Below are 27093 nucleotides of genomic sequence, written 5' to 3'. Positions count from 1 at the left end.
TAGACCCGACAGCATTAGCTGGTGGATTAAATGTGGGATATGAGAGAAAGAGCATCGAAAAAGTTGACTCCAAAACCGTGGGCCTGGAATCATCATCAAATGACAGGGTGGGAGACTGCAGGGAGAAGAACTGGGGGAGACCAGAGTTCCATTTTGGACATGTTAAGTTTGAGATCTTCCTTAGCCATTCAAATATAAGTTTTCAGTAGGCAATTTGACATACAGGACAGGGGTCTGGGCTAAAGATATATATTTGGGAGTTAATGGCATATACACAGATTTTGAATTGGCAAGACTAATTGAGATGGCTAAGGGAGGGAATGTATATAGAGAAGAAGAAAAAGAACTAAACTCTGTGGCACGTCAACACTGAGAGGTTTTTTTGGGGGGGAGGGGGCGGTGGGCAGGGAAGGGAAAACCAGTTAGAGGAAAGTAAGAAGTAGTAACCAGGGGAAGGGGAGGAAAAAACAGGAAAGTGTGATGTCCTCAAAACCAAGGGAAAAAAATATATATCTACAAGGAAAGATGCTTTAACTCTGCCCAATGCAGCTGACATGTTAAGTAAGAGGAGTCCCGAGAACTGGCCATACATGCATTTAGCAGCATGAATGTTGTTGGTGAGCAAAGCAAGAGTGGATGGCATGGTGGGGGCAAACTCTTGATGAGAGGGAGTTTAGGAGCTAGAAACAGACGGTGCATAGACAGCTATTTCAAAAAAATAGATACAGTTATTAAGTCTGTTTTACCGAGGTCCAAAGAGTGTTTGTACTTGTCCAAGTTCATATAATAGTAACCAGTAGAGCTGGGACCTGAAACCACGTTTGCTGGAATTCAGACTCTGCTCTCTTCACCACTGCGTGATATTGCCTGCAATCTGCCCTGTTGACAGATGAGGAAGAAATACAGATTAGAAGTGCCTAATTGTCTCTTATCTTTTGTGTTTTTACACCAAGAATTCAGACCAGCATTCCTACAACCTTCTGCAGCATAAATTCCTTTCTCACCTCTTAGTGTCATTCTCTGTGTGGCCTTCTTATTTTTTGCTTGTTTATACATCTTAATCCCCTTCACCTATTTTGCCCATCCCCCACCCCTTCTTCTAGGAACCACGAGTCTTTTCTCTGTATTTATAAATCTGTTTCTGTTTTCATTTGTTTGTTTGTTCCCCATGTGGCCTTCTTAATATCTCACTTTTGTAACCACTTATCCTCACTCATCTGACTCCCTCCTCTTAAAAAAAAAAAATTATCTTGTTTACCTATATGTCCAATTACCATATTTAACTGTTTCCAGATCTCTGAACTCATACTTTATTTCCCATTTACCTAGGAATCCTATCCTTTGGTCCATTTCCTCTACTTAGCAAACTCTGTGAGATTTATAAAAACAAAACTACCCCTGCTCCTGTATGAGAGATTAACATAGCTCATCTAGTCAGAAAACAGAGTGAAGAATCTTTGTGTGCATATATATGGTTGAGGCTGGAGGAAGTAACAGGCAAGCAACAAACCAAACTGGAGATAAAACTCCAGAGTAAGTTAGATTTCTAGTAAGATCCCTAGTGGTGTTGGCAAAAATGGATTCAAGGGTGGCAAAAAGCAATACGGTCCAAAGCATGATAAAGGGAGAAATTGGAAAATAGAATTTCATGCCAAAGGGCTGGCAGGATACACCAAGTGAGGATAGGGAGTGAGTCTGGTAATCATTGACGTGGGCCAGTCAGATGGCAGGGAAGATCGTCAAAGTGAGCCCATGAGCACAGATGGCTTGGCATGAGTGTCTTGCTTTTCCTTTTCTCCTCATCGCATGTCTTCAAGAAGCTGTGGCTTATTTGTTCCATAAAGTACTACCCAAACTCCTCCTCATACTGGAAGTTCATAGTCATGGTGACAGGCCCAATATAAACAAAGCCTCTGTTTTATAAGGCACTCTATTTTAGAGTGCTTGGAATACTGATTTCTTCACAGGTGCTACTAACCTTTATTGACATGACAATCCTAGTCATAATATGCATTTTTGTAACACACGGACCTATCCCTGACGATGCATGCATTTCTCAGCCTGTTTTTGCATACACTAAGCTGTTGCATGTGTTTTGCCGGCACTATCTCAGTGAAAGCCCATGACTCATGATCTGGGGCTCTGAGTCATGCTCTGAAGTTATGTGAATTAGTTTTAATTTGGTGCTTTCCAGCTATCAGTATAAGCTTTGCCTGCTGAGAGCTTTGTTTTGTTTTCCTTCCTAGTACTTGGAACTTGCTTAATTGGTAGTTGATAACTTCCACAGTGTGCATTTTATATGACGGAGTGCAAGTTGGCTCAATGGCAAGCAGAAAGAACAAAACAAGTAGGCACTAAAAGGAAATGGTATCGTGAAAAACATTAGTACGGAGAAAAACAGATTTGGGAGATAAAAATTTCTTGTTTGCTTCATTGTAAAGCAATTCACTTCATCTTCTCATTGCAAATCACAAATGAAGATGATAACCCTGGAGAACTAGATAGATAAGGGAAGAGGAGATGGGAGGGAGAAGTCTTGTCTGTTCATGTATCCATACATGTGTCTCTGAGATTAAATTATTGTACCAGCAAGGGAGAATTGGATTAAATAAGAAGAAAACATGCAAGCACCCAGTGCTTCTACCATAGCCTAATGCCTCAGGAAAAATAAAATCTGAGGTTGTAGCATCATTTTATGTTCTGACACAGTCTGGTATTTGAAAGGCTTTATGAACTAGCATCTGAGAAATTAATTGCTCCTACAATTGAACTATCTGGTTTAGGAAACATGTAGACAATGATCTCAGTAAATTCACTTATATGTTATAACAGATAGGGAGGAAAACTTTAATTGTTAAGGTGTTTAGAAGGAGGATCTTCAAAGTGTGTCTATCATTTCCTTTTCTTTTTTTTTTTTCTTTGTTGCTCTACTATTTAATCTTTGCTGGCTTTCTGTGGTCTTTTTTTAGTGAAAAGTTTAATTTTTGCTAAATGCTTCACATAGATTTTCAGACTTTTAAGTAAGGAATACTTTACATTCTGGGAATTCTACAGTCTCTTATTCATAATAGTTTTATACACAGTTAACACTTTATTATTCATTCCCAGTGGATAATACAGAATTAATTTTTATTTCATGCTGTAACATACTATGTTTGTTTTCCAGAAAATTCATCTACTTTTGGTCTGTAACAAGATATTAATAAAACAAGAAGGCCAAACGTCATTTAGCATCCAGGATAAAGCCAGGCTGTGATTCCATGCTTTTTATGTATTACAGATGTGACTAATTCAGAAGCAGATTGCTCTTGAGTAGATATACACCGCATTCCACTTTAACAAAAATAAATCTATTTCTTTTTCCATTTTTCTTTTTTACTTTTCCTTTGAAAAATATTCCCCGAGTCTCAGCTATTGTGTAGGCATTGTGATAGATGTCATAGATGAAGATGTAAACAAGAAGAGCAGACACATCCCTCATTCTCATGGACCTTAACATCTAGAGATGTGGCCAGTTGTTGAAGAAATCCCAATTGTCAATGTCATATAGAAAAGTATAATGAGTTATATATTAATCTGTGAGTCAGGCTTCCTGAGGAAATGACAGACCTGGGACCTAAAGTATAAGAAGGATAAAGCCAGATGTCAAGGAGGAGATTTGGGGGGTGAGTACATTCCAAGCTGAAATTTGGTGTAGTGGTCAGGGTCAGATCATGAACAATCATGGACTGTTCCGTCCTTCCCCTGAACCCAAACCTGGAGATGCCACAAAGTTAAAAAGGACTTTGATGGATCCCAGAATCTAAATCAAAAACTATAAAAAGCCCTTGGAGAGCCAGGACATAGGTCAGATCCCACAGAACCTGGAGGAAAGCTTTCTAGCTCTGTACTTTACTCTGCACATTATGCTGGCCAACTAAGTGTCTGCTCTGCCTTACCAGGTTTGAGGAGTGGACGGAAAACATAAGCTCCAGTTCAGGGCCTGCCCCAGGTGGCGGTTCATCTGGGCCTTGCTGGTGCTTGGTGGGTAGGAAGAATAGAATAACCACCTAGTGCTGAAGAACTAAGTAGCTTCCCATCACTGAACTCCTACTGGGTAACTACAAGAAGAAGAGGCAGCCCCCAGAAAAAAAGCAGTGATTAGCACAGGTTGAGGGAGGACAGTTTACAAAGTACAATACTAGAGACTCTTTTACCCTTTGTGGCCATTGCCCCAACACACACTTCATTTTTACCAAAAGGTGTGTCAGCTACGATCTGAGTCATCATCCTTCCCTTCAGGTATGCATCACCAGCAAGAAAGACGCTGGTCCCACAAATCTGAACACGCAGGAAAAAACAAAAACGAAAAACCAGACATCTGAGGAGTACATACAAGCTCTATGAAAGAAAGACTCTATCTATAAGAAAGCAAAATTAATGGACCAGATTGATATATGCAAAATATCTGTATCGAGAATAAAGAAAGAATATTGTAAACATCAAGCAGTTAAGAAGGTCATTAGAGATAGTAAGCTTGAAAAATATAATATTGAAATAAAGGACTTAATTTCTTAGATTGAAAAACAAAGCATCAAAAATGACTTCAGAAAAGTTCACCAATGACCCCTTTGATTAATACTGAGATTCCTATACAAAGTGAAACGATTTTTCCTCTCCAATCATCGAATATATATTTTAAAATTCCTCAAATCTTTCTTTATGACTTGTCCGTTAGCAGAAGTAAAGCAATCAGGTAATTCTCTGTAAAAAAAAAAAATCATTTTTTCACAAATAACACAAAGAGTATATAAATACATACTTCTTGCATAATCTTCGGCACAGAGTTATTGAGAGGAAAAAGTGAACATCTCTTCAATATCACTGTCAATACAGTTTACTTTTCTTTTCCTTTAACAGAAATAGGATAACATGTTATTCTGTAACATGCTTTTTTCATTATAAAATATATATTTTGAATAATGTAATATAGGTATATATTTCCCATGACCTTATTTATAACTCATCTCTTCTTTTTTAAAAATGTTTTGTCTTGACTTTCTACTTTATTTCAAAAGTATACACAGTTATATGCTCGTAAAAAAGCAAATAACACGCAAGTGTATATAGAGCAAAGTCAAAAGCCTCTTTCATCCATCTATCCCTTCATCCTTTTATCCATTTACACATACACACATGAAAAAATATTTTATATATTCCCAATGGTGTGAATTCAAGGACTGGGAGAAAAAAAAAAGATAGAGAAAGAAGCTTCTACTCAGGTAATGAGAGGTCTGCATCGGTTTCCATTGCACACTGGTGTATAAATTTAAACTCTTATGTTGTAATTTAAACATAAATGGAATCAGACTCTATGATACCGCAGTTTATTTTTCCACTGGATAATATTTCTTGGTAACCATCTCAAGTTAGCATATGGTACTAACCTATAGTATTGATGAATGAGAACTCCATTTTACCATTGCAGCCCAGATAACATCTAGGTCTTTTACCAGAACTATTTGGAATTCTATTAGGTTGAACCTTATTCTAAAGATAAAACCACATGTTTGCCATGAAGAGTTTTCTGAATAAACAGTGGTAATACAAAAACGTCTGTCTGGGAAACAGTAACAAACTATAGACAGTATTTGAGTTTTCCTTTCATTGGAGTTTAAGGAGTTTAGTAATGTTGCAGATGCATCCCATTTTCTGGGCTGCTCTGGGTCATTCCAAAAATTGCACTTTAAAAACTAGCATGAATTATGATAAAAATTAAATAATTATTAGAAAATAATTTCTACAAAAAATTGGAAGGGCATATTTAGGGAGTTTTCACAAACACAAAGGAGATACATAGTTATGGTTACTACTAATTTTATAGTCACTGCAATTTGGAAGTACTCTATTTTCTTAACATTGTGTTCATTAAAATAGCCCAACTTTTCTTTTGTGGTCATGTCACTAGTTTAGTTTAACTATATTAGTAATAACTTCCTGGTTTGTAGTAAAAAAAGAGATGCTATCTTTTTCAGAATTTTTGCTATTATACTCATTGTACAATGATGACATTATTTTTTTATTTTGTTGACATTTTATTTATTTTTATTTTTTTAATTTAAATTCCATTAATTAACATATAATATATTATTGGTTTCAAGGTAGAGGTCAGTGATTCATCAGTCTAATAGAATACCAAGTGCTCATTACATTACATGCCCTCCTTAATGCCCATCTCCCAATTAACCCATCCCCCCAGCAACCCTCAGTTTGTTTCCTATGATTAAGAGTCTCATGGTTTGTCTCCCTCTCCAGTTTCGTCTTGTTTTATTTTTTCCTCTCTTCTCCTATGATCCTGTTTTGTTTCTTAAATTCCACATATGAGTGAGATCATATGATAATTGTCTTTCTCCGATTAACTTATTTCGCTTAGCATAATACACTCTAGTTCTATCCATGTCCCTGCAAATGGCAAGATTTCTTTTTTTTTTTGATGGCTGAGTAGTAGTCCATTGTGTGTGTGTGTGTGTGTGTGTGTGTATACACACCACATCTTCTTTATCCATTCATTTGTTGATGGACATCTAGGCTCTTTCCATAGTTTGGCTATTGTGGACATTGCTGCTATAAACATTGGGGTGCAGATGCCCCTTCAGATTGCTACATTTGTGTCTTTGGGCTAAATACCCCATAGTGCAATTGCTGGGTTGTAGGTACCTCTATTTTCAACTTTTTGAGGAACCTCCATACTGTTTTCCAGAGTGGTTGTACCAGCTTGCATTCCCACCAACAGTGTAAGAGGATTCCCCTTTCTCCACATCCTCAACATCTGTCATTTCCTGACTTGTTCATTTTAGCCACTCTGACTGGTGTGGATGTGGTATCTCATTGTGGTTTTGATTTGTATTTCCCTGATGCCAAGTGATGTTAAGCATTTTTTTCATGTGTCTGTTGGCCATTTGGATGTATTCTTTAGGGAAATGTCTGTTCATGTCTTCTGCCCATTTCTTAATTGGATTATTTGTTCTTTGGGTGTTTAGTTAGATAAGTTCTTTATAGATTTTGGATACTAGCCCATTACAATGATGACATTATTATACTCATGACATTTTATAGGATTACTGGAAATATTAGAGATATAAAGTTATTTAGTTCTTCAAACACAGGTCTGTATTCTCCTTTTTAATACTGGGTATTACACAAGCTAACATTTTTGTTAGCTTATTAAATCTCATCTTGTTTAAAAAATCAAAAATTTTACAGGGAATCTTTTTCAACTATTATTTTTCTTCAATTACCTTATATTTGAAGATATGAGAACAAAGAGAAAAAAAGCAAAAAAATATAAAATATAAAGTTAGAGAGCAATAGGGAGTTTTATATACAGTTTAATGAATAGTATATGGTTAAAGACAAGAAATAGTGCTATCAACTCACAAATGATTAAATAAACAGTAGTTAAATTAATCAAAGCTTCATGTTGCCCTTATTTAAAACAAAATATTCCCTCTCTCTGGCTCCAATTGTTTACTTTTGTGTTGTCTCAGCTGATAAATCTAGATCCTTATGGAGAGAGTGATTATCTTATTCCTCTTTGTCTCTGCAGAAAAGGATGCACAGGACACCTCAATAGTGCTTAACACATTACTTGTTGAATTAAGAAAGACATTCACAATTTTTCATGACCACTATTTTCAGGCTGGGACAAGAGAACAATCAGAGAATTTTATTTTGCAACATTTCTCCCCAGGGGTAGTAAAAGCTTCCTTTAATCTTTTGTGCATATCATGTCCCAACTGACTTAAATTCATTCTCATCCTGTCACTGGGAGCACCAATGTCTCTGTTTTAGTATCTTGAGGAAAAAAAAAATACTTACAGTCTAATTCTAACTTGACTCCTTTAATTCAAGCTTGCCTTCAGAATATTTTGTAATTACAGTAATACCCTAAAAAAATATCATTCTACATTTTTATAAGGCTTTATGGTATAATTTTTACATATTTTATTTAGTTTTGTAATAACATTGTAGCATCAGTGCTGTTAAGGAAAAATGTGGAAAAAGTAAGGTAGAAGGACGATTACATGTGCTTTCAATGAATGTCACACTGGGGCATTGTTTAATAGGCTCACCCACGAATTGTCGAAATCTCTAAAGCAACAAACCCTTTCTTTGACATATCTTTATTACTGATCAGAGTCCAAACTCTATAATGTTACATGTTACCTTTTAGATTTTGTCTGGTAGAGATGCAAATAATTTCTGTTTAGATGAAATTAAAACCAAAAGATATGGTTTTGTGGCCCTTTAGGATGTTATCTAGGTTTGTACCTAACCTAGAAATCCAACATTTTTTGTTCAGTGCCTACAAATGCCTGGTTCCTCAAATGCCTTTTGAATCAGTTTACCATCCTGTTTCCCTAATTGATATTGACATTGCCATATTGATATTGATGTTGATATATAGTTTTTATTTATATAATCCGATGTTTTTTAATGTTCTTGAAAAATTATTCTTTGATATTTCCATCCTCACTTTCAATTAGCTTCCTTGAGTCGATTGTAAAGAAAGAAACACAGAAGAGCTATTATAAATGAAATGGGGGCACATATGATCACTTGAGTCAGTGTATCCTAACTATTAATTCTTGGAGGATAATGACTCATAGGTCACAAAGTTCTATAAAAACTAAAACTAAAACTATCCAGCATTTGCCTATGGGAAAACTCAACAGTGCCAGACTCCACTAACAGGAAAGATGGAGGAGGAAAGCGAGATGAATAAGACCAACCATACAGAACCATCATTTCATTTTTCCTCTATAAGTTCAACATGAAACACATATAAAAAAAGAGAGAGAGACATATGATCCATGGCCAAGTCAAAATGAAGACAAAAAATGGCTACCCATTTGTGAAACAGAGACATTAACAATTTATTTAAATAGTCATCAAATCAAAAGCAAGACTCAACTCTGATGAGAGCAAGGTCACTTCAAGTAGTGCCTTTATTCTGTTTTCAGTGGTTTTCTTTTACACAAACTAGAGAAGTTGTTTTTTTTTTTTAAAGACCCCATAAATTTATTTTTATTGGTGAGGAAAACCAAACTCAGAAACACCTCAGCAGAGTCCCCTTACATCTCTTTGACCAGAATTAGATTCTATATCCATTCCTAAACCAATATTTACAAAGTCTTAGCTTCTATCAATTGCAACTCACCACTTGGGGCTGCGCCTGGAACCACCACTCCCCAAGGATAGGGTTATGCAAAGGAAAGTAGGTACCTGAACAAAATATAGTTTGACTTGAAAAGAGAAAGGAGAGAATCCAGTGCATAGTAAGCAACCAATGGCATCTACTATGAGACAGCCCTTAGTTTATTTTGGCTCTCTGGTCACAGCTGTCACTCAGAGCTGGCTCCATCATCCAAGCTTAGATAATGTGAGCTCTTCTCCAGGATCTTGAACTCCGAACTAGAGAATGAAATTGTTTGGTTTTGAAGATGGTGCCCATGAGAGAAATCCAAGTGGAAAAGTGATGAAGACAAGTGTTGGAACACCTTGTCTCTGCTGACCGTGATCTCTTCAGATGCTCATGAATCTCTCCTCTTCACATGATTCAGTAATATCCAATAAATGTTTCTTTGTCAAAGTTAGTTTGCATAGGACTTATGCCATCTTGAGTAATAAAGCAGTGCCTTAAGTGATCTTCTCTGCTCCTGGTAGCCCATTACCCACTCACCTCTCATCTCATAAAAAAGTATCCTGTGACAAGGAATGATTTCCTGACTCCACCCTCACCTCTGGGAATGGGCCCAGATTGTTCTTAGCTGGATTAGTACATCCCACCCCCTTGGCTATGGTGATTGGTTCAGAGATCCTGAGTTGATATGAGTCAGACTCAGGACTTCTGCTCAACTTTGGGAGCAAAAAGATTTCCAATGATGTGACCTGACCTCTGGTCAAGCCAGCCTGAAGCCAGGTCCACTGTCCAGATTAGAATCCCAATCCTGCGATTTAACTTCACTGTGCCTCAGTTTCTGCTTCTCTAAAATGGAGATATAATAGTCTTCAGAAAAGTTTTGTAAGGATTAATGAACTAATGCATGCAAAGCAATTAGACCAGTGCCTGACACATACTTAGTGTTCAATAAATGTTACCTATTACTATTATTAATCCTTAGATTGTCAGTTACTGAGCAAATGAATACTCTTTTATTTGAGCCAGTTTGTGTTGGAATTTCTGTCTCACAGAAGAAAAAAAGTAAACTAAACTGTATAGATCACACAGAGAAGATTCTCCCATCTAAGACTGCATGCATATGTCCATCATGTCATGCTACCCAGAGGAAGGGCATGGCTCAGTTAAGAAAGAGGCAGAATACAGCCATGTGTAATAAATCTATCATGTTCTGCATGGAGCTCTAGTCCCTCCCCCAATAACTGCGTCAGAGCTGTGTGTAGCTTATTGGTCAGTGGCTCTCAGAATTGCCCAGAGGCTCTGTTAAAGTACACTGGCCCTACACTCTGGAGTTTTGATTCAATAAGTCTGCCCATAATTTTGCATTTCTAACAAGTTGACAGGTGATGCTGATGCTGCTTGTCCCCAGACCACACTTTAAGAACCACTGTTCTAAAACATGGAATCCTACCTAGCCAGTATGATAGAGGCATAAAGATGCCTGTCTCCTCTAGCATTCTAGGTAAACCATAGAGAAGCTGCCCGAGGTGAAAAGATTAGCTGAATTAGTAGCCCTACCGGATCCTTGTGTGTCAGATTTGTTCTGTTAGCATTTTGTTAAACCATCTTTTCTGGTTCTTCCTTTTCATTTATGTCTTCAGACCTCTAGGTAGAGGTCATGAAAGCTATTAAGGTAGAGTAGGAAAATGATTGGGTAGAACAAGTTATATTCTTGGATGCAAATGCCCCATAACAAAGCCAAAAATGATCTATGTATATATACTAAATGTGGAAGAAAACTATTAACTGTGTTGAATTAAGATTTATTTTCTGGCTTTTGTGAGTGATGTTTATTTCCTTGCCAAATACTGCATAAATAATATTTACAAAAGTTATACAAGTTATTCAGATATTTTAAGGGACTGCTAGTGAGAGAATGTTTTTAAAAACTTTTATAAAAATGAGCAGCAGTTAATAAATCATAGAAAAATATACATAGTGTTTCAAAAACATTAATTTGAGATACTTGTGTTACTTAAATATCCTCATGTTTTCTAACATTCCCTTTAAGATACGTAAATTGGAAATCTAGGGACCCATTACAAAATTTTAAAAATAGCAAAAGGTGCCAGTTTGTAGAGATCACACTGAATTAATAAACATCTTCTAATGATCTTCTCCCAAAACATTTAAGTAGAAATCATTTTCAATTTTAGCTATTCATTTTTTAATCACTAGAATACAAAGAATCACTAAAACCAAACCATGTCTTTATCATCTTCTTTATTTATTTGTTTTGGGTAATCTTAAGACTTAAGGATATCCAGACAAATTCTTTTTAACTTAATTGAAGGAAGGAAGGAAAGAAGGAAGGAAGGAAGGAAGGAAGGAAAAGAAAGAAGAGAGAGAGAGAGGGAGGGAGGAAGGAAGGAAGAGAATGCCATGCTAAAACTTCATGAGACATGATTTATCCTCACAGAAAATTTTAATTAACAGCTTAGTAAAACTACCCTAAACTTATGGGTTCATTTAAATATGGAATAAAGCTAAGTGTAGTGGTACAAAAAGCACCATTATGACAAATAACAGAAAATTTATCTTGGTATTATGCCCAACACATATTCATTCAGCCTGAAAGCTATATAAAAACAAAATGGAGCCAGAGGGAGAGGCTTGAATAAAGAAGTAGAAAACTAGATGTTGGCATTTTCCCATAATTCTTGTCGCCATGCATTGGCTACTGCTGTCCCTACATAGAAGTGACAATATAACACTCTAAGAACTTTCTTTTTCCTACTAAAACCAAAATAAGATTTCAAGCTATACAATAAAAGAGTTTGGGGTTTGGGGAAAAGTTCAATTGTGCATTCATTCTATATACATGTTGCAAAAGATTTAACCTAAATAATATTTTGAAGTATTACTAGACGATAAATTGTCAGCAATAAAACTCAATAGCTTTTTTATATTCCTGTAAAAACTATTAGAAAACTTAAGTGAAATAAAAAAAGACTTATTTACAATAACTACAAAACAATGTAACACACAACAAAGGAAAAGGTGAGGTTGAAGGAACACGCGGGGTCCAGAACATGCAGGACTTTACCTCCAGGCACCTGGATGCCGTGCCAGGGCTTAAATGGGAACATGTCCCAGTCTGTGTTTTTTAAAAACCCACTTAGGCTACTGAACAGAGAATGATGTATAGGAGCAAAAGTGGATTGGAAATCAGCTCTAGTCTAGGTGAGTGGAGATGGGGAATTGGATGTATGTTTGTAAAGTGCTTGGCATGGGTTCTTGTGCAGAGTAAGCACTACCTAAAATGGTTTATCGACATAATCCCATATTTATATTTATATGTTTCATAATCTTCCTCTGAATCATGTCCCTCCTATCATGTCAAATCCAGATATAAAAGCTAGTTAAAGGCCTTCTGTTATTCAGGTTTACTTTATTTTTCTAATTCCCCCCCCCAAAGAAGTCATTCCAGGAAGCAGAGCAAGTAGAAGCCACCAAGCCATAAATTCCTTGGCTTTCAAACACCAGATTTTCACATTTGCTCCACATCCACCCTAATTCTTTCCTCCTGGTACACTTGGAAGAGGCATTTCTCCGCTCAAAGTTAATCACTATCTCAACTCTAGATTCATCCCCTCCAGCCTTCTTGAGCCACCTACCTCTCCTTTTCCATTGATCACTTCTCTCTCTCTGGTACCCTGAACCCCTATTTATCTGCTGACTCCCTCCCCCAGCACATAAATATCTGAAAAGAATTCCCAATTTTCTTCTTCTTCACTTCAAAGTTTCTGAAGCTCTGAAATTTGTAGTCTCCTTTTCCTTACACTTATGGTCTCTGTTCTCTTACTTCCCCCTCTTCCTTCAACCTCAGAGAATTTAGCTTTTGGCAGGAACTATTCTTGCCAAGATCACCAATAACCTTTTTGCTACCCAAGAAAATGGGTTCTTCTCAGTCCTTCTCTTACTTGGGTTCCCAGATGCCTTTACTACTGTGGAGCAATCTTCCATTCTTTAAATGCTCTTTTCTTGAATTCCATGAAATTTCTCTGGAAATTCCACAGGAATTTTCTTCCTGACCTCATGAACTATGTTAGATTCCCCTATTAAATTCTTCCAGAGGAAGATATAAAATGAAAGTTTTAGCCAAATCCCTAAAAAGATACCAAAGTGAAGTGTCAAACCTGATGGAAACTTTTAGAGAAAAATATCAAAATCAGTTTAATGACTCTTCAACCTCTTGTTCATACTGAGAGAAAGAATTTTTTTAAGATGATTTCTTGAGAATAGCTTGGCTGTGAGCTCAATGTCCATTAGTGGAGAAGGGCTCTCTGTCTGCACCTCAAGCCTAGTGAAAGGGACTTCCAAGAGACCTTTTAAAGGGATCACTACTTGTCAGCTCCGGTTAGGGACACATAGGAAACTGGCATATGGCATGCTGTCCAAAAAATTGAAGAAGGATGAGAGATGGTCTATATATTAAGAGATGAGCTGAAGGAGAGAGGGCTGCCTTGAAATCAGCCCACACTCCTAGAATCTATAGGGGCAAAGGCTGTGTAAGGGTCCCCAAATCCAGTTGTAGGTCATGCATAACAGAAAGCAGATGTGGAGTTGATTTAGGTCCTGCCTAACAAGGTCTTCCTGGGGTAGGGTTAGAGAGTGGGGGACTGGGAAGAGGTTCTTAGAGGAGATAAGCTAAAGGTAGCCCAAGATTCTTAAGGAAGGTGTATGCAACCTGTAAGAGGAGAATATATCACCTTATGCAAGGAAAGTACAGGTAAAAGACCCTAGTAAGGACACATAAAGCACCCTCAAAAGAGTCAGCTTTAGAGATGTGCCAGGCAGGCCTAGAGACAAAGAGGTCAGTTCAGGATAATCCTACTCAAATAAAAATTTTTCTGTTCCCCTTCCCTCCCCTGCTGCCTTACACCTCCACCCTTCCCCCAAAAGAGTCAGAAAGAGCAACCAGTAAAAGGGTAAGGAGATGAACGACAAAGAAAAAGGCAACCACACCTCTCCCCCTGTAGAAACCTAAATAGGAGAAGGGGATAGCTTGTACACTGAACGGACTTGGAAATTTTGACTATTACAAAGGACAAGCAAAATTACAAAATTAGAAAGTATTTGCAATTTAAAGTGACCATAAGAGAAAAATGACACTACTAGAGTTTTCCTAGAAGCAGTGGAAGATCACCTTCCACCAAGTTTTAAAGGGGTCATGAGAAATAACATAAAGGTACATTGTCTCTACACTCATTTTTCCCATGTGCTTAAAGTGCCAATTATAATCCCATAAAATGTTACATTTGTAAATTTCATCACAGTTATAACTACTTATTTGATGTCTGATTATTCCATGACAGATGTCTTGTAGCTTCATCTCTAAACCGAGAATTCAGGATACCAGTCTCCTGTTAGTCTTACAATTTCATACTATTTTCCAGACATGTCATGGCCAATATCTTCTCTCAACTTCTGCTCCTGCTGTTGTTCCCATCTGTGACATCTCTACTTCTTTAATTCAGTAAGCTGAAGAACTTAAATTCTACTTAACTTTAAGGCCCATCTCACATCTTTCTTTCTCCATGAATTATTTCTCACAGCTCCATGCCCCACTATCTTCTTGGAACTTCTCTAATATTCTCATTTTCACCTTTCACATTTTCATGTATTGACTTATCTTTCCAACAGTATTATACTATTTTTTTTTGAGTGCAGGCCAACTGTTGTATTTTCACAATCAATTGCAGTTAAAAACATCATTGGCTTCAGGGCGGCTGGATGGCGCAGTTGATTGAGCATCTGACTCTTGGTTTCGGCTCAGGTGATTATCTCAGGATCGTGAGATGGAGCCCCACAGTGGGCTCTGTGCTTAGGGCAGAGTCTGTTTAAGATTATTCCTCTCCCTCTGTCTCTCCCCAACCCCACCACTCACTCTCTCAAATAAATAAATAAACCTTTAAAAAATTCATTGGTTTCCCCAAAAGAATATTTTTAAGAGTCTACTTTAGGTCAAGCACTAAGCATGGATTAAAAAATATGTATGTATTTTGACATAATGTCACCTGCATGATATCTTGTACATAAGGTGGAACCAGTCACTGGTGTTCCAAATGTGCATTTTGTTTTATGAGGCTTATTCTATTCTATTCTTCTATTCTGATGGAAAAGAAGTCTAAATAACATTGTGCGGCACTTAAATTCTGCAGGTTTTATTGTCCAGTAGTTTCAGAGCTTCTGGGTCTGTGTATTCATTGCAGTTTTCAGACTGTCATTAGAAAGCAAAGTTCACGGGGCTCAGTTTGTTAAGCATCTATCTGACTCTTGATTTTGGCTCAGGTCATGATCTCAGAGTCATGATCTCAGGGTTGTGAGATGGAACTCCGCGCTGAGCTCCACACTCCACATTCCCTTTCCTGACCAATTTTTCATGATCTCTTCCTCTATTTTTCTTCTCTTTGTTATTCATCATAGTCAAAAATTGTTTATAACCAACAGAAGTTCAACATGCATAACACCAACAATAAACGTATAAAAAAGAATGGTTTGAAGAAAATATGCTGAAATGCTAAGAATGGTTGTGTGGATGTATAGTGCAACTATGAGCATTTTATTCTTCTTTTTGTTTATTTTTGATAAGTGTTCATTAATGAGTATATATACATGTATAATAAAGACCTAATCATTAAGAGTTAACTTTATGAAATGTATACTATCCCCTTTCCTTTTACTAGATTTTAAACCTAAATAAATCCCAGCCTTCTTTTATTTTACTATTATTGTGTATGTACATAAGTATGTCAAAGGGAAACTGGGAAACATTATTTCAGGGACATAGCTAACTGTATTCATGGTATTTAAAATGATTATGTATGAAAATCTCCAGTAATGCTTTATTCCTTTGATGAGCAAAGCACTGAGCTAAGCCAAACCATTTTTTAATCAGGCATGTTCAAAAGACAACCTGCCCACATGCTAATAACATCAAAAGTAAATATCTTAATTGCTTAAATAAATGCATTTAAAAATCTTTTTGGACATCTCAAAAACTATTTCCATCAGTGAAAATACAAAAGTACTGTATCTGGGCCATGTTCATAGTTGTTTATTTACAAAAAAAAATTTTTTTTAAAGATTTTATTTATTTATTTTACAGAGAGATAGAGAGCACAAGTAGGCAGAGAGGCAGGCAAAGGGAGAGGGAGAATCAGGCTCTCCGCCGAGCAGGGAGCCCGATGTGGGACTCGATCCCAGGACCCTGGGATCATGACCTGAAATTCTTAACCGACTGAGCCACCCAGGTGCCCCTATAGTTGTTTATTTTAAGTGTGGTGCGTTGTATTGTGTTTTATCTCAACTTAAAAGTTCAGATAAATATTAAATTCTTTATACTGTTAAATTAAAGAGACATAAAGCTAGCTGTATTTTTTGAGAATATCACAAAGCATTAACATGAGTGGTTGAATATCTGATGCTTCTTCCCAATGTGTTGTTTTGTATTATTTTATTGACTTTGAAAGTTTTCCTACATTTTTAGTTATGTCTCTTACCTCTGAGCCATCTCTCTCTCTGTTTTGTTTTTATTTCTATTTTTTGTCTTTGCTAAATTTCTCTCTTTGAAGCCATTACTTACTTTGAAGTTTAGCCTGGGGTAGAATTTGTTTTGTAAGCCAAGAACTAACCTGGGAGAGATAATCACAATTATGTGATAGTGTGAAGGATTCTTTATTCTAGCACAAATATTTGAAGGTTAAAACAACTTGGGTCAACAAAACTGCAAAGAGAACTACAAAAAAAAAGTATTAATGGAATTATTCAAAGGCAATCTTTGAAACATTTAAGAAGTCACATTTTCATTAATTGCAGTAAAAGAATAAAAGATAATTAGCGCTGAGATACGATCTTTAAAATTTTTAGTTTTCACTATTTCCTATAATGATAAAATAATAACAATAGTAAGCCTAATGAACTAAAATATTTTACCATCTTACACTAATGAAGATTATCTATGCATTTTAACACTCATTAATTTAACAAATATTTCCCAAGTGCCTACTAGATTTGAGGTTTTTGAGCTGAGCATTGGGAATATAGTAATGAATGAGATGCGGTCCCCACGCTCGGTGAAATTTCAAGAAGACAAGTAAACCAGTAATTTCAATATAATATGGTAAATGTTACAACTGTATTAAAGTTACATATGGAAATGAGACCTATCCCAGTTGTAAAGGTTTGGGAAAGGCGATTGGGAGAAGGTAGCAGACAAACTGAGACCACCTCTCTATGAAAAAAAAAAAAAGCATTTATTTAGCAGTGGGCAGTAACCCTATACTGAGACAATATTTATTTTGTCAACAAATAGGTGAAATAGTTATAAATAATGTAGCATTTAAGGTAAGAAAAAAGAAAAGACTAAGAAACAGATGATATTAAGAGGGAATTGAAAAACAAAGATGAAGAGAGTATTTAAAATTGGATGGTTAAGTAAAGAAAACTCCTCTTAATTCTTCTTTTAAAAATACCCTCCAATAATCAAAGAAAAGAAACAGAAGCACAAATTCCATCTTCAGTGAAAGTAGGAAACAGAAGACATCTGCAACCCCCTCCATAATAGATTATAAACTTAGAAAGCAGATGAAGAAATGGAATATGACTTAGCAGAAGGGAGAGAGTTCAAATCCATGTGCTTATGACAAAGAATCCCGATGCAAAATAATCTGGTTTGTGGTTCAGATCCCCTGAAAGTCTTAGTAATCAGAGATGTCAGGAATCTCTGAAGGTAGGCATATCAAGGCTTAAAGACAGCAGGAATATTTATAAATCTTTAAAAGAAGCAGTAAGACTCTGAGTTTGTCCTCTCTCTCTGCTTTTGGGTAACTCCTCCTCAAGTACAGTAAAGGAAATGGATTTTTTTTTTTTCCCAAGAGAAATTGAACCTGAATTGTTTCAGACTTGGAAAACAAGACCCAGAGTAATTCTGGAATAAGATATTAGACTTAATTTTGGATGGTGATGTGGGGAGAGTAGGATGGAATTTAGCAAAAATCTCCATACTCAGTTGTGAGCTAAACAGCTCCTGGATCTATCCAGCCCCCAAATGCCGGCTATCAGACTTACAACTTCAGAGCAGGACCCTGGAGGATCTTTCTCTAGGAACACTAAACCCTCAACAAAAATTACATAGGTCCACCAGTCCAATGGACAAATCTGCCCCAACACAAAAAGCTTCCAACCCCTCTATTAATGATTCACTCTTGAATAAATATTGATCCTTAGAGAGTATTAAGGGACAGTCTGAACCATGAAAGACAATGACCAAAACAAACTATGAAGTACACCTCAGAGATACTTAAGATGATACAGGGAAAAAAAAGAAAATATTGAAGGAATCATGATCAATATTTTCAAGAGATGAGATGATTTTACTTCTGCAAAACAATGTTAAGATTCTATAAAAATAGGGATAATCAGAAAACAAAAGAAAAAAGTGTTCTTGGAAATTTAAAATAATACCCAAACAAAATATTCAATAAATGGGTTAGAACATAAAGTCAAGAAAATCTCCTAGGAAATAGAACTTAAAAGTCAAAAATGATGGTAAATAGAAAAACAAAATAAGAAATTGGAAAATTGATCCAAAATGTCCTACATTCAACAAGTATCTATTCCAAAAAGAATTAGTAAAGAAGAGAATGAGAAGAAAATTTTCCCTCCCGAAAAGTAAAAGGTGAAGAGGAATATTTCCCAGAATGAGGAAAATAATCTCTCTATAGCCAACTGAGTATTCAATAAATTAACAAGGGCAGAGGGACTTACACCAGCTCATTTTATTATGAAATCTCAAAAAAAAAAAAAAAAAAAAAAAGATCCTAACAGCTTCCAGATTTTTTAAAGAATAAAATTACATAAAAGCACTGGGAATGGACTTCTCAACTACAAAATTAAATGCTAGAAGAAAAGACCATGCCTTCAAGATTTTTTGTGAAAAAGATTCTTAATACTAAATTCTATAACCAACCAAAATATCAATCAGGTAAAATAAGGTAAAAATAGGGACTTTGAAAATATTAAAAGACTCAAAAAAATTTACTTCTTTTTTAATCCTTTTTCAGGAAGATATTGGAGAAATTTCTCGTCTAAAATGTGTGATTAAGCAAAGAAGAAAAAGCATGAGTCCTGAGAAATGGAGGTCAAACATGAGAGAAATATGAAAGAAATTCCACGGTCAAGGGCAAGCCTAGACGGCAATTGGTTCAGATTAGAGAAGGATGGATGGTTTCAAGAGAAAAATCTTCCATTAAAAAAGGAAATGAAAGATTATTTGATAGGTTTAAATGGTAGAAAATCTATTGAGAAACTTTGCAGAACTACTGGAGGGGTAGAAAACTTAACGCCTGATTCAAAGAAACCAAATAAATGAAAAATGTAAAGCAATGATTAACTCCAGGAAAAATTTTAAAGTACAGATAAAGAGCCTACATCCATACCATTTAGCTCAGCAATGAAAAAGGTTTGCATAGTCATATTAATAATTCTAACTATGGATTTTAAAAATTGAATTATAACTATATTGGGTTGATATGGGAATGATAAGGGAAATGTAAAAGAACTAAAAGTTTTACCTACTTTAAGAGAAAGTACATATAAAATATCTGAAATGAATACACCAGAAGCTATCAATGCTTCGACAGTATTTAGGAATATGTAAGCAAACACCACAAAATAGTGTAAAAGTTCAAAATAGTTGCCTTTAAGTATTAGAGCAAGGAAACTGTGAAAGGAGGGGATGTCTGGTTTTATTTGTTTGCTAAACTTTAAAAAACTATGTGAATGTGTTATTTAGCTAATAGTAAAAAACATTCAGCATCATAAAAATGTTATAGGATATTTAATATGGTTGACCATATAGCTCTACCAGAAAGTGGAAAACAACATAGCTAACCTTCCTATTTTCTATCAGTTCTTTCACTGTGTTCCTGGCCTTTCGACCAGAACATCATCTATTAGTGAATCACCAGCAATTTAATTTTGTAAACATGTTTTCTCATCAAGTCTCCAATCTCGGCACAGGCATAAATCCAAATGGATTAGGAGTTTCAATCTGGAAAATGTTGACAGAAGTCTCAGGATATTTCTATAAGATATTTACAAGTAAAACAAGGAGGAAACATACACCCATTTCTTTGGAGGTGTTACATAACATGCACCTTTCTGGTATATTTATAAATGATGAACCATCTATAAGAATATTCATTTTTCTTATTAGAGATATTTCTACATTGCCAGGGATCTCCTGATCAACCTGGCAGACAAACTACTCCACATATTTTATATTTATTTCCAGTTAAGCTTACTTTTAGAAGTTAGGATATGTCAGAGCGCTTGGGTGGCTCAATCAGTTAAGCATCTTATTTCTGTTCAGGTCATGATCTCAGGGTCCAGGGATCAAACCACACATAGGCTCTGCATTTAGTGGGGAGTCTGCTTGAGAGACTCTCTCCCTCTCCCTCTGCCTCTCCCCCAACTCACCCTCTCCAAAATAATAAATATATCTTTTAAAAAAGTTTCTCTTAATAAAAAAAGGTCAGAAAAAAATAAAATAAAAAAATTTTTTAAAGTCAGTAATGTGCCAAAACCTCTAGTAAATTAGTTACTCCTATTATTTCCTTTAATCCCTATAATCTTGTGAAATATACATTCTATTGACAGCAGAGGCTCAAAGGTTATATGACCATCTATGGTCACATAATTGGCATGGAAAACAGCCTGGTCCTTCTGCCACTTCCTCAGAAGATGGTAGAAACTTTCTTCTAGTCAGTATTTAATGTTACCAGGTTTCCAAATATTTGTTGAGTAATCTAGATCTGTGCTTTAATGCTTTAATATCAACAGAGATTAAATGTTCCTTTTACACATAAGATTTATTAAATCCAATTTGATACATTTAATCTGTTTATGCCTCTGTTTACCAACACATCAAATCTAAAGAAGCAAGAACATGGCTAAAGGAATATTCAGTTTAATAGAGTCCCAAACTAGTTTCTATCTGCTAAATTATCTGGAGAAACATAGAGTGACGTCTGCAACTTATTCTGAAATGCATCAAAAAATCAGATGAATTGGTGAAAAATAGAAAAAAAAGATAGATGGCTAGATACATGATAAAACAAGTATAGTAAAATGTTGATTGTAGAAGATATAGATTTTTACCATAAAATTGTTTCAGCTTTTCTATTTTCTATTTGAAAACTTTCATAGTAAAATATTGGAGAAAAGAACTAAATCATTTGGATCGCACTGTCTAATAGGAATGTAATGAGAGCTACAAATTGGAGTCACAAATATAATTTCACATTTTCTGTAGTCACATTAAAAAATGAGAAAAAGAAACAGGTAAAATTAATGTTAATAATATATTTTATTTAACACAGTGCATTCAAATATTATTTATTATTTTCAACATGTAATCAATAACACATTAATGAGAAATTTTATATTCTTTTTTCATAATAAATCTTCAAAATCTAGTGTATATTTTCCACTTAAAGCATATCTCAATTCAGGCTAACCACATTTCACATGCTAAATAGCTACATGTGACTGCTGGCTACTTTATTACCAGTGCAGATCTCCAAATAAACACACTATGCTACCATGTTCATAAATTTATGTGAAGCAGCCACATAAAGCAAATATAGTACAAGAAAATAATTTCAAAGATAATTGTAATGTAATAAATTATGACCACTTTACATCAAGTCTCTTGGTTAAAAAAAAATTTACCTAAAAGTTTTATATATTTCAAAATAAATATTCTAATAAGATTCTTCTGCTTATTCTTAAGAGCATGAAGTAATCTATTTGACAAGTGAATATGGAATATAAGGACTTAAATCACATTTTTAAAAACTACAATTCTTGCCTCCCTCTACTCGTCTTTACTTTTCCACAGTTGTATACATAAATAATAGTGTACAAAAAAAAAAAAAAAAACACCTTTTTTCCAAACCTTAAGAAATATTTCGCTAGGGCACATGGGTGGTTCAGTTGGTTAAGCATCTGCCTTCGGCTCAGGTCATGATCCCAGGTCCTGGGATTGAGCCCTGCATCAGGCTCCCTGCTCAGCAGAGGAGAGCTGACTTCTCCCTCTGCCCCTCCTCCCATCTCATGTGTGCGCTTTCTCTCTCTTCTCTCTCAAAAATAAATAAATCTTAAAAAAAAAGAATATTTTTGCTAGATTCGTGGTATTTTCTCAGCATTTTCTTTGTTTTTCCCTTTTAAACGTCTGCTATGATAACATACTTCTTAATACTAATATTCAGCACACCCCAGAAATAAAAGTAGAGAGACATATACTAACACTGCATTAGATGATACAATTTCTCTGTTGTTTTAAGACCAGTAGTCTTCTGGCAAAGTTGGAATTTCTAAGATTAGAAATAACAGAATCATTGATCTTTCTCTAGAGACTGAGACTATTATCCAAAATCTTAATGATCATAAAAATAAAAAGTCTCTTCTGCAACATATCTAATAGGAAAATTTTAATGAAGAGTTTTTGTCCTATCATTCCCTAGTGGCTTAAAGCAAATATGATTATAATTCCCAAGTTTCTCACTGAGAAAACAAATATCAATTTTGAAATAGATTAGATTAATATGATACACTAAGATTAATATGATTTAGTCAATTAAATGAGCTTTATAGATAGAAATGCATTATGGGAAAAAGTACATCCCCATTAAATTTGAAGCTGAAGGCAGCCTGCATCCAATGACTGGATGCTAGTGTCCAAAGGCCTGGCATTTGGGACAGCCCTGAAGCTGGAGCTGAGATGATTCCAGAGCTCCCTAAAACATCATTTCGTTTGTTTCAACTGTAGCACAGTTCAGGCTCCCCCTCTGTCCAAACCTGCTTTCTTCACTCTCTCACAGGTGTATGAAAGCACTTTCCAATAAACTTACTGCATACAAATTCCTTCTCAGACTAATTCTGGCCAGCAGGCTGAGAGCTTCAGTGAGAAGTCATTTCCACCCTAGCCATTTAATTTTATGTGTGAGCTCTTCACCGTCTCTTTTCTCCTCCTGCCGGCACCTCATGTGTCACCTGTTCCAAATGATATGGTTATCAGTGGTGAGACCTAGTCTGCTGGTGATTGTATAGAAAAAAACTTCTCCCCTCCTTGCCTCCTACTGACCTATATTAGACAAGCAGTGGGGAGAGACAAGCAAACTTTTATGTTATTCTGCAAAGCCTAGCCTCTCTCAGTTAATACAGTATCCATAAGCATATCCTTCTCTTTTGGGTAATATATTTTCTTGGGAACAAATGAAAGTCAGTTTCCTGGGTTGCATTCCCCAACACAAAATGAATCCAGAAATTTCTGTGATACTCATTTTGATGACTAAGAAACATCCGCCCCCCCGCCCCCATTCTTACATTTCTTTTCTTGCCTTTGGGTTCTCAAAATATTATAGTGAAAAATGTTTGGAGATTTTTTTCTGTAAATTTGGCAGTTCCAGGGGCACCTGGGTGGCTCAGTCATTAAGTATCTGCCTTCGGCTCAGGTCATGATCCCAGGGTCCTGGGATCAAGCCCCACATCGGGTGCCCTGCTCGGTGGGAAGTCTGCTTCTCCCTCTCCCACTCCCCCTGCTTGTGTTCCCTCTCTCGCTGTCTCTCTCTCTGTCAAATAAATAAATACAATGTTTAAAAAAAATTTGACAGTTCCAGAATTTACATCCTTCAGTTAAAAAAAAAAAAATGGAGATGATACCACCTTAGAAAGTGATAATGAGAATGAAATAATGTATTTGAAAACCTCTAGTATATTGTAGACAGTAAGTTAGTTTCCTTTTTGTCTTCTTCTCCTGTAATAAAAAATGTCAGTTAAATACAGCATCACTTCAGTTTTACCAACTTGATAGGGTGTTGCCACATGGATAATCTCAAAAGAAAGATCCTCTGAAATTCAGAGTAAATAAAGCAATTAGTCCCAGGCATCAAGGGCATGGTTTATTTCACAAATGAGTAAACAGTGTCTACAGGGTTCTGCTATTTATAACTAGAAGTTCATACTAAGATTTGTAAGTAAAATTACTTGTAATTTTCGGTTATTAGCTCCTCATTTTCTTTCTCTTATTGTAAAGTAATTCAGGTTCTTTACCTTTTAGAATACTTGAATACTTCTACATGTAGAATACTTCTACATGTAGAACAATATGTTGATGGTTTAGAATTGGTTTTGAGCAGGAATTGCAAACTGAAATGCTAATGAGGGCCAGAAAGGCATTGTAACTAAGTAAAGTGAACCAGGTTTAAGAAAAAAAGAAAATTAACACATAGTTCTCTAAGCTATCTTTAACTTCCTCAATTTGGTAGAGCATGGCTCCCAACATCCAGGTTATTGTCTTTAAATGCCAGTCCTCACTCAAAGGAGCCAGGATTCCTGAAATGGCAGATTCTATGTCTGGGAAAATGTACAAGATGAGATTGGGACAGTTTATCCAACAGGTAACAAAGGAATTTTCAAAGTTCACTAGGGTGAAGTCAAATTAAGCAAAAGGCAGAAAAATATAAGACTCAGTAAAGACAATAATCTCTATGAGTTGAAACATAAGAAATATGTTTAAATACATGAGCTCATAATTCTAAAAAATACAAATTAGTCTCAAATGGGGCTGCTAATTATTTTGAGAAACTCATAAATAGAGGAAAAAAATCAAGCATTTATTCAGCCTTTCCTATAAGAACTGTACCACTACATAAACAAATGTTTTTCTTAGTAGAGGCATTTCAGGTATTAAAGACAGAATAGTTTAATTAGACTATCAACATTTTGCAATCTTTAGTGAATTGATGGATCCAGGCATTGAACACACATTAATGAGACAGAGAGAGACCCTGAGATTTTGTGCCTCTTGATAGAATACACCACCGCCAATGAAATACTATCTCCAAAAAAATTCAAGCCAGTTTACAAGAAATACAGACAATAGAGGAACATGCTAAATTTTACCATAGTAAATCAGCAAATTTCTGTGATAAATACTACAAAACAATCAACTAGGTTCATTGAACAAATAAATAGACAGAAAAAGAGACAAAGGGAGGGAGAGGGACTGAGAAAGAGAGAAAAACAGACAGATACAGAGACGGGAGAGGCTATAAATTAGAAATTACTTTAAAGACATCAATCGATTACCTCGTGTAGACCTTATTTTAATCCTGATTTAAACAAAGTATAACATATTTATGAGACAACTGGAAATTTTAAATCACTGGATAATTTATATATAAATGCTTACTGCTAATGTTTCAGTGTGACTATACTATGATTATGTGATTGTCTTATATAAGTGTTCCTCTCTTTTATTGTTATGTGCTGAAATACAGAGAAAATCATAGGATGTCAGGGATTTTCTTTTAAATAACACAGTGGAGGGAAGGGGGTGGGGATATAGATGAAACAAGATTGGACTTAAGTAATGACAGTTAAAACCATGAAATAAGGTCATGGGGGATTATTTATTTATACTGTCTACTTTCCTACATGTTTGAAATGTTTTATAATAGAAGCCTTTTAAAATTGAAAAAAATCTGAAATAAAGAGCTACAGAATGGATTTAAGAAATATCTCAGTTTTGGGCGCCTGGGTGGCTCAGTCCGTTAAGGTCTGCCTTTGGCTCAGGTCATGATCTCAGGGTCCTGGGATTGAGCACCGCATCGGGCTCCCTGCTCAGCAGAAAGCCTGCTTCTCCCTCTCCCTCTGCCTGCCGCTCCCCCTGCTTGTGCTCTCTCTCTCTCTGTCAAATGAATAAATAAAATCTTAAGAAAAAAGAAAAGAAATATCTCAGTTTTGCCTTAATTCTACTGTAAGCAAAACAGCAAAATGAGTATGATGGTAAAAGGCAACTGCCTCCCGTCCCTGGGGTTGGGACAGTGGAGACTGGTAGGGACTGCAGCAGATGGAAGAGTGCATGCCCATTGCAAGAGGAGTGGCCCAACACAAGGTTGATCCACACTATGTATGGCAGCCAGGTGGATAATGCTAGATTTCTGATGCTTTCAGAAAAACTGTAAGTTGACATATGTAGATAAAATTATCTTTGGTGTTAAGTGTTGGCAACCCAATGCAAATTTCCTTTAAATCATTCTATGGGTAAGTACTATATGGATCAAACAAAACATGATATTTTGCAACCTCTGGTTTATAAGGAATCATCACAGTACCTTAACAATTGGCTTCCTCATCACCAAAGGGGAGTCACTGGTTATAAAACACCAGCAGCTAAGTCTCCCAGAATACTGCCAGGAACCACTTGTTTGCTCTTCATGCCTTTGATTCACCCCATTGTGCCATGTCCAGTTTCTATTTCAGATTGAACCTTTGGTTGGAATGACGGCTTGACTTTTGACACCAGATCCCCTCCTGCATACAGTATTAGTCGGATCTTCAGAGTCTCAGGATGCAATCCAGCACCACTTTCAGCGAAGCTTCCATGAACCCTCACCTCTGTCCAGTATCACAAGCACCCTGCCTGTCCGGAAGGCCTGTTTGGTAAGAGGTTAGTTTATAGTTATCCTAAATATTAATTAATGTGACTTTACTAAATACAAAACACATGTTTTCCTCCTTCTCATTCAAGGCTAGCTTTCTTCTAGCCTTCACTAAACACTGAACCCCTTTAGAGAGTTATATGCTACTTGTTTATAATCCATTCAGTTGGAAAATCACTATTTGGATGAGTATAAACACATCTAATAATTGACCATCAAAACGACCCAGCCACTTCCTCTGCGCCCTCATGTACGAATAGTGATGTAATAAGCTCTCAAATATCTTCTTATTAGGACTTACAACTTGTTTGCTGTTCTTGAGACTGGATATAGTCATATAAATGTTGATTTTAGTTAGAT

The 27093-nt window shown here is 35.9% G+C and overlaps 1 long non-coding RNA gene across 1 annotated transcript in view; it reads right to left on the bottom strand.

The window, feature by feature from the left end:
- Positions 1-746: 746 nt before the first annotated feature.
- The window catches only part of LOC145722863 (uncharacterized), a 65374-nt gene continuing 39027 nt past the window's right edge, over positions 747-27093 (bottom strand). Inside the window, exon 2 of the long non-coding RNA XR_014147438.1 lies at positions 747-879. This is a non-coding gene — a long non-coding RNA (uncharacterized LOC145722863). The remainder of the gene's footprint in view (positions 880-27093) is intronic.

This window comes from Leptonychotes weddellii, chromosome 8 (genome assembly GCF_054177405.1).
Source record: "Leptonychotes weddellii isolate Sample4059 chromosome 8, ASM5417740v2, whole genome shotgun sequence".
NCBI classification, from domain to species: Eukaryota; Metazoa; Chordata; class Mammalia; order Carnivora; family Phocidae; genus Leptonychotes; species Leptonychotes weddellii.
The sequence above is the reverse complement of the archived record's forward strand: the minus strand, read 5'-3'. Positions and strand labels throughout refer to the sequence as shown.